The 7,141-nt window shown below is 29.3% G+C and overlaps 1 long non-coding RNA gene across 1 annotated transcript; it reads right to left on the bottom strand.

Moving 5' to 3' along the window:
* Positions 1-1,112: 1,112 nt before the first annotated feature.
* On the bottom strand, positions 1,113-6,654 carry LOC108513365 (uncharacterized). The gene is made up of 3 exons (XR_001880874.1): positions 6,454-6,654; positions 5,546-5,588; positions 1,113-1,255 (listed from the first exon to the last, which is right to left on the bottom strand). It is a non-coding gene; the product is annotated as an uncharacterized LOC108513365 (long non-coding RNA).
* Positions 6,655-7,141: the final 487 nt, after the last annotated feature.

Below are 7,141 nucleotides of genomic sequence, written 5' to 3'. Positions count from 1 at the left end.
AACTCTCAATTGACTTAACATTTGTGAAGGACTATTTCACTGATAAATAAGTTTCCTGAGTATTGAAAATCTTGCTATCATTACTACATAAATAGAAATAACCCAGTGATTAAATGGCTGGTATTCACATCAGAACCAAGAGTGCATACTAGTTTTGAAAGAAAATCAGAAATATATAACATTTTATACAATGCAAAATTACATTTTACTAAGACATACAAGTGGTAGGAGTTTTAGCTTTTAACTGTGAAATATTGTTCTACTTAAAAGCATATCATATTAAAATATCCAGTGTCATAGAAAACCCCTCATTGCAAAATTTAGTTCTAAAATTTACTTTTTTTTTTTCTGATATATACGCTCACTTTAAACAATGACTGGCAGTAAAGCAGAGACTACAAGTTGTTTACCAAAAAATAAATTCTGTTCCTTTCAATAATAGAACTACTACGTATATCCATGTCCAACTATACTACATATGTCCCTTGAGGTTATATGTAGCCATTTAAATGAATTATTTCAATAGTATGCATACAAAAGTGGTGTGTCCTACTTCCAATCTGGGCTCTCAAGATCAATTTTACCTTCCTGTGAAATTAAGCAATTTAACATATTGTTAATATAAGTATTGTTATATCATTTTAGTTATATTATATATAACAACATATTATATATAGTTAATGTAAGTATTAATATATATACTTCAGACTTAGAAAAATAAAATACTATCTTGTCTTAACCATTGTTGTTTTGGCCTCTTTGTCATAGCCACTAGCATTCCTGAATACTAATATAGCAAAGCAAGTGTCTCATCCTAGTCTCAGTGAAGTTTCAAACTGGCTGAGGTAAAGATATGACATCATTCCTTAAAATATCACATGCTCATTCTCCACTGACTCTACAGCATCCCAAGTGGACTTAAAAACTAAAACTATCCCTTAGATAACAAATCCCATTATGTAAATAAATTATAACCAAAATAAGAAATAAAGAACCACTATTTTGCAAGCAATCAGGAAAAGTAATCAGGACTTTTCCAGCTACAAGGGGTCAGGATTCCAACTTCAATTAGTTTAAGCAACAAATAAACAAACTCACTTTTTTTCTCTCTGTTTCTCTCTTGTCTTTCTGTATTAGACAATGTTGATTTTCCAGCTAAATCCAGTTCTAACCTCATTCTTCATTGCTGACTGAGTTGTTCAAGTGTTCACACTTCCACAGTAAAATCATCAAAAAGGAAAGAAAACTCTATCACCTAAAAACGAAGCAAGGTAATTACATTACCCTAACCATGATTGGTTTAGAGCTTGTAAGAAGAAATTCTGGCAAATGAGACATGAAATGTAAAAGTCTTCTGAGTGATGGAACTTCTTTGGATATTGTTTTCTCTTAAAAGAGACAGATGACCTGTAGATATCACAAAATGATAGTTTATTATGAACAAAAAATTTCAAAATATTCAAAATTTTACCAAAAGTGGACAAATCTTTAAACAATTACACATGAACAAAACTATTTCAAAACATCCAAAACCTAAATTTCCTATACCATTAACATTAATCAATATTTGATTTAAATAATAATAACAATCAATTAATTAAATAATTGTATTAAAATTAAAAAATCTTCTTGCAAAGAAAGCAGTAGGCTTGAATGTTTTGCTGGAGATTTTATTAAAATCTCAAAACAATTTAAATATATATAAATCATTTAAGAGAACTGAAAAGAGGATATGCACCTTCTATACCACAACCTGACAAGGACAAAACCAAAAGAAAAGTTATAGTTTTATCTCACCTATGAATACANACAAAATGATAGTTTATTATGAACAAAAAATTTCAAAATATTCAAAATTTTACCAAAAGTGGACAAATCTTTAAACAATTACACATGAACAAAACTATTTCAAAACATCCAAAACCTAAATTTCCTATACCATTAACATTAATCAATATTTGATTTAAATAATAATAACAATCAATTAATTAAATAATTGTATTAAAATTAAAAAATCTTCTTGCAAAGAAAGCAGTAGGCTTGAATGTTTTTGCTGGAGATTTTTATTAAAATCTCAAAAACAATTTAAATATATATAAATCATTTAAGAGAACTGAAAAAGAGGATATGCACCTTCTATACCACAACCTGACAAGGACAAAACCAAAAAGAAAAGTTATAGTTTTATCTCACCTATGAATACATGTAAGAAAACACTCAGCAGTTTTTTAAATTTACTAACATTTATAATTTTATAAGCATTAATAAATTTGCTGAATTACATAAAAAGGATAATATATCATGTCTAAGTTGGATTTATACCAATAAAGAAAAGTTATCTTAACATTAGTAAATCTGTATTTATATTTTGCCATCTTGTTTTAAAAATCATATGGAATTCTCAATACAGACAGACAAAACATTGTAGCACTCATTATGAAAATGTAAGCAGACTCTAACGGAGAAATTCTTTAGACTTAGAAGATCTAAAGAGCTTTACAAAAATATATTTAATTTTGAAAGCTTTCCCTTTGAGATTGGGAACAAGATTGGGAACGAGAAAATATGGGATTTCAATGAACACTGTGCTAGAATCTGCCATCGGTGTAGTAAGGCAAGAGGAGAAAATAAAATTTACACAAATTTTTAGAAAAATAATAAGACTATATTTTACTAAAATATCCAGTAAGGAATCGTTAAATTATTTGAAATAGCAAGAATTTATCTACGCTGTAGAATATGTACTAAACCAATGAAAATCATTTTGAATGTTATTAATAAAATATGAAATTCTCAGTAATAAATTCACAAATTATGTGTAAGATTTAATAAAAATGATTGATGAATTTTAAAGAATTAAATAAATCCAGATATATAGTATTACGTGGATTGGAAAAATCAAAACTTCAGAGATATGAATCTCCTCCTGATTTGTAGACGAATTTAATATAATCATAAACCAAACTTTTATTGGGGTGTATGTGTGGAATTTGACCAGTTAATTTAAATATTTTTGTGGAACTCAAAGGTCAAGATCTTTTAAAATAATCATAGAATTGAAGCAAATACTCTATGAGATATTTAGGCTTGTTACAAAACCACAATAATTAGGACAGTTTGGTAGTGACGCTAAGGAACGGAATGGAACAAGGAAACAGAACGGAGAGCTTGAACCCAGACACAAGCATTATAGATACTTTACTTATGAAAAAGAAGCAATGTAGATTTGTCAGAAAAGAATTATATGGAAATATCAGACTCTCAAGAAATATGATAATTAGGTATCTACATGAAAAAAATTAAACGGGACCAAACCAATCACACTAGGCAAAAATAACACCAGATAGATTATAGATGTATATGTCAAAAAATTAAAAAAAAAAAAAAGTAATGCAAACAAACAAAAAACTCTGCAAAGAGTTTATGTTAAGAGAATAACATAGTAAAACAGGATAGTATCTTTATAATCTTGGGAGAAAAAAATTAAACAAAACACCAAAAGTACTTTAAAGTGAATAAGTTTGCTTTTTTCTTTAAAGTGTTCATCAAAAAAGATGAAGAAAGTAAAAGGATGTCACAGCACAGAAAAAGATAACTGCAACACATAACACTGACAAAGGATTTAAAAGTGGAATATGAAAGGAACTCCAAAAAAAAAAAAAAATCAATTAAAACATCACAGCAAACCATGTTTTAAATGGTCAAAAGACTTGAAAAGAAACTACAAAAAGAGAAAATTTAAATGCTCTATAAACCCGAATGCTGTTTAAGGTTATTAGTAAGCGAGGAATTCCAAATTAAAATAAAAATATCACTAAACAGCCACCAGCTTGCAACAATCATAAAGTCTGAAAACATCAGCTGATTCTTACTGTATGGAGCACCTAGAATCATTAAAACTGCAGATGAAAGCATATATTGCTGTAATAACTTTTGAATGCATACATTCGACTAAATGCTTCCGCTTCCTATATACAATAATGTTTGTGAATGTAGTCTAGAAAAAAATGTAGGAATGATCATAGCAGCACTATTATACCTGCCACCAAATAACCAAATACTCAGTCAAATGGATTAATAAATTGTAGTATAAGCATATAATGGAATACTATGCAGCATAAAGGGGAAAATTAAAAGCTACATTCAACAACATAGGTGAATTTTATACAAACATGCTATTCGCTGAAAATAACACCATAGGATAGTGCATATCACAAAATTTGGTTATATAAAGTTCAAAACAGGGCAAAACTAAACTATATTAGTTGGGGTTACATACACAGATTTCAAGATTCTAAAGCAAGAAAATTCTTCCCACTTTCTGGGGCAATTTCAAAAATCAGAAACCAGATAAACGCAGGTAACTGTCTTGCTTTTAGAAAATAAAAACCCAGGGCATTGCTGCCTCCATGATTCTAGCTACTTAATGTACCTAATATTATCTATGGGGGCATTATCTATGACAATTAATTTATTTATGGTTTGTGGCATAATTTTTACCATGTGCTGTAATAAAAAATTCTATTATTTTCTGAAACAAATACCAAGACATTCATGAGTGCATGCTATATTTTCTACCCACATAAAATTACCACAAAGCTTCGTACAGTCATTATTCTCAAGCAAATCAAAATGATAATTGGTATTTGAAATGAGCTAAATGACTAGATACTTCACAGATACAGTCATTATAATCTCAAAACCTTTTAAAGATTTCTATCAATGATTTAAATTTGATGGTTTTGCTAATGCTGAAATGAAAAGATTCACTATAACTTTTCAAAGAAATATCATATGGTGCAATACAGAAAAGAACAGCAACAACAAACGAATCATTGGTAACCTCAAGGAGATCTGAGTTGCTGGATAACATAATATTTAAATTTTAAAACCATTTTTTTAAAATTAAAAGTATATGCAAAGATCATGGCTACCTGGAATTAAAGAAAGAGTTCTGTTGGTCAAACATTTTAATTTAAGCATCACTTAAGCATAGTATTTACTAGAACACTTACAGCATTATTACATTCTTTACTTCTGCACCCTCCATATTAACTACCCAAATGGTTCCTTAGAGTAATAAAATCTGTGGATTGTCACTGTTAAGATGGAAACTTTGTGACTTTCAAGCTGCTATCACAGGTAACATATTTTCTTCTGTGAGGGCAATAGGACTGATTATATTAAAACAGGCCTTGATTTCTTCTTTCTGCCCTTTCCATAAATCTTTAAGACTATAAGCATGTAGGCAGACACAAAAGCAAAGCAAGGTGTGTGTTGTTTACTGTCGTAATACAACTGATTTCTCTTGTGTCTCTAACTCTCATCACCAAAAACCAAGGCATACAGCTTAGGCTTGGAATTTTCATATTTCAAATTCAAATTCAAATCTTTCCTTTCCTTATCCCCACATTTGTCAGTTACAGTCTGCAAGGCTAACTTTGTGCCTGTTTCACCACTGGGAACTTCATATTCAGTGACATATGGACTGGATGTTGATTTTGAATCTCAAAAAATTTGCTATTTAAAAATAAAAGAACATTACCTTGGAAATAACCTTGTAAAGGCACTTCAAATCTTTCTTCTAGCTGAAAAAAAAAAAAAAAAAAAAATCCCCGTAAAAGCCAGAAACACGAATATAATATTTTTTCTTGTCTAGTTCAGTCAGACCTTAGAAAAAGTAAAACAGAGAAAGAAAAATTGCTAAAAGTGAAGCTTTTTTTGTCAGCTATGGGAAAATACAAAGTTCTTCCAGAGGTTTTCTCTTTTCTCTTTCTTGGTTTCTTCTGTCAAATTTTATAATAAAATCAAACACAAATGTGAAAAAGAAAAAACCCAATATATTTTTGTTTCGTCTAAAGGAAATACCTTAAACTTTATGTGGTGCTTTGAGAATACTTAGCTCATATTAATTTCTTTGATTATTAAGAAAATATATAAAGTCCTGTACGAGATGAGATGGGTTCGAATAGCACAGAATTTGAGTTAATTTGATTTAAGATTTGTCAAGGGAGCATAGTAGCCAAAAGGATTTCCACCCAATCACCAGGAATAAAGCTTTGATCCCAAGAACAAAAGAATAGAGGGTGGCTGATTTTGCACTATTTTCTTTTCTGTATTCAATAAAAATTACATTTCTATTTGTACTCCTCATTTGCCTATATTTTCCATTAAGTGTCTCCATTAAAAATTAAAAAAAATAAATAAAAAAAAACTTTTAACTTTCTTGCCTCTTTACTTCACATATGAAAACATTTTAAAATTCTTAAAAAATATAGATTTAGGTTAAGGAAAGAGTTCAATAGTATTTTTCATTTTTCTACTTTTTATAAGAAAACTAACTAAAATATATTTTGAAAGCACTACTTCGGTATAAAATTGATTTTTCTTTTCTTATATAATACATAGTTTGTTCATAAACTCCATAATATGAGAGCTCATTCTAAAACTGACCTTTAATTTTAGCATTCTGTTGGTAATCTTCTGCTTGCAAAAATGAACATTTTCCTTTTCAATTGTATGTATTTTAATATACTCTGTAGCCACATTTTTTCCTCTGGAGCTTAATAGTACAATCAGGCTTGTCGTGAAGAGTGCCATTAGCCTGAGTATGGCAGAAAGGACACGTGACACAAAACTGGGCACTCCAGTGCATTTCACCTGTGGGTAAAATAGTTGCTGAATAGTTTTTGAGTAAATAATGGTGTATACATTCTTTAGTGAAAGGCTGTTTTACACTGACTGCATTATCATTCACTTGTAGGTATTTCCCTCCTGGAAACTTAATTATTTCTTTTGCTATATCTTCAACTGCAATAAAGAGTCTACCGATACTCAATTTCCTTAAGGATATACTACAATTAAGGCACAAAACTAACAGGAACAGATCACATCCCAAAGAAAACATGAAAACAGATTTTGGAACCGTACAGTGCATTTCACATGTTTTGACAAATCATTCTGTATATTTTCAAAAGAAATATTTTATTCATTTAAGACATTTAATCATGGACATATGAAAGAGAAATGGATATTTATTATATGGAAAGGATGTATGTAAAAGAAAGATTTATTGATGTAGCAAGAAAATAATTTCTTTCCCTAAAATTATAGAGCATAAAGCATAATTTTATATCTATTC

This window comes from Rhinopithecus bieti, unplaced genomic scaffold, assembly GCF_001698545.2.
Source record: "Rhinopithecus bieti isolate Rb0 unplaced genomic scaffold, ASM169854v2 scaffold_32950, whole genome shotgun sequence".
Lineage (NCBI taxonomy): Eukaryota > Metazoa > Chordata > Mammalia > Primates > Cercopithecidae > Rhinopithecus > Rhinopithecus bieti.
Note: the sequence above shows the minus strand (reverse complement) of the source record. Positions and strands in the feature narration are given on the sequence as shown.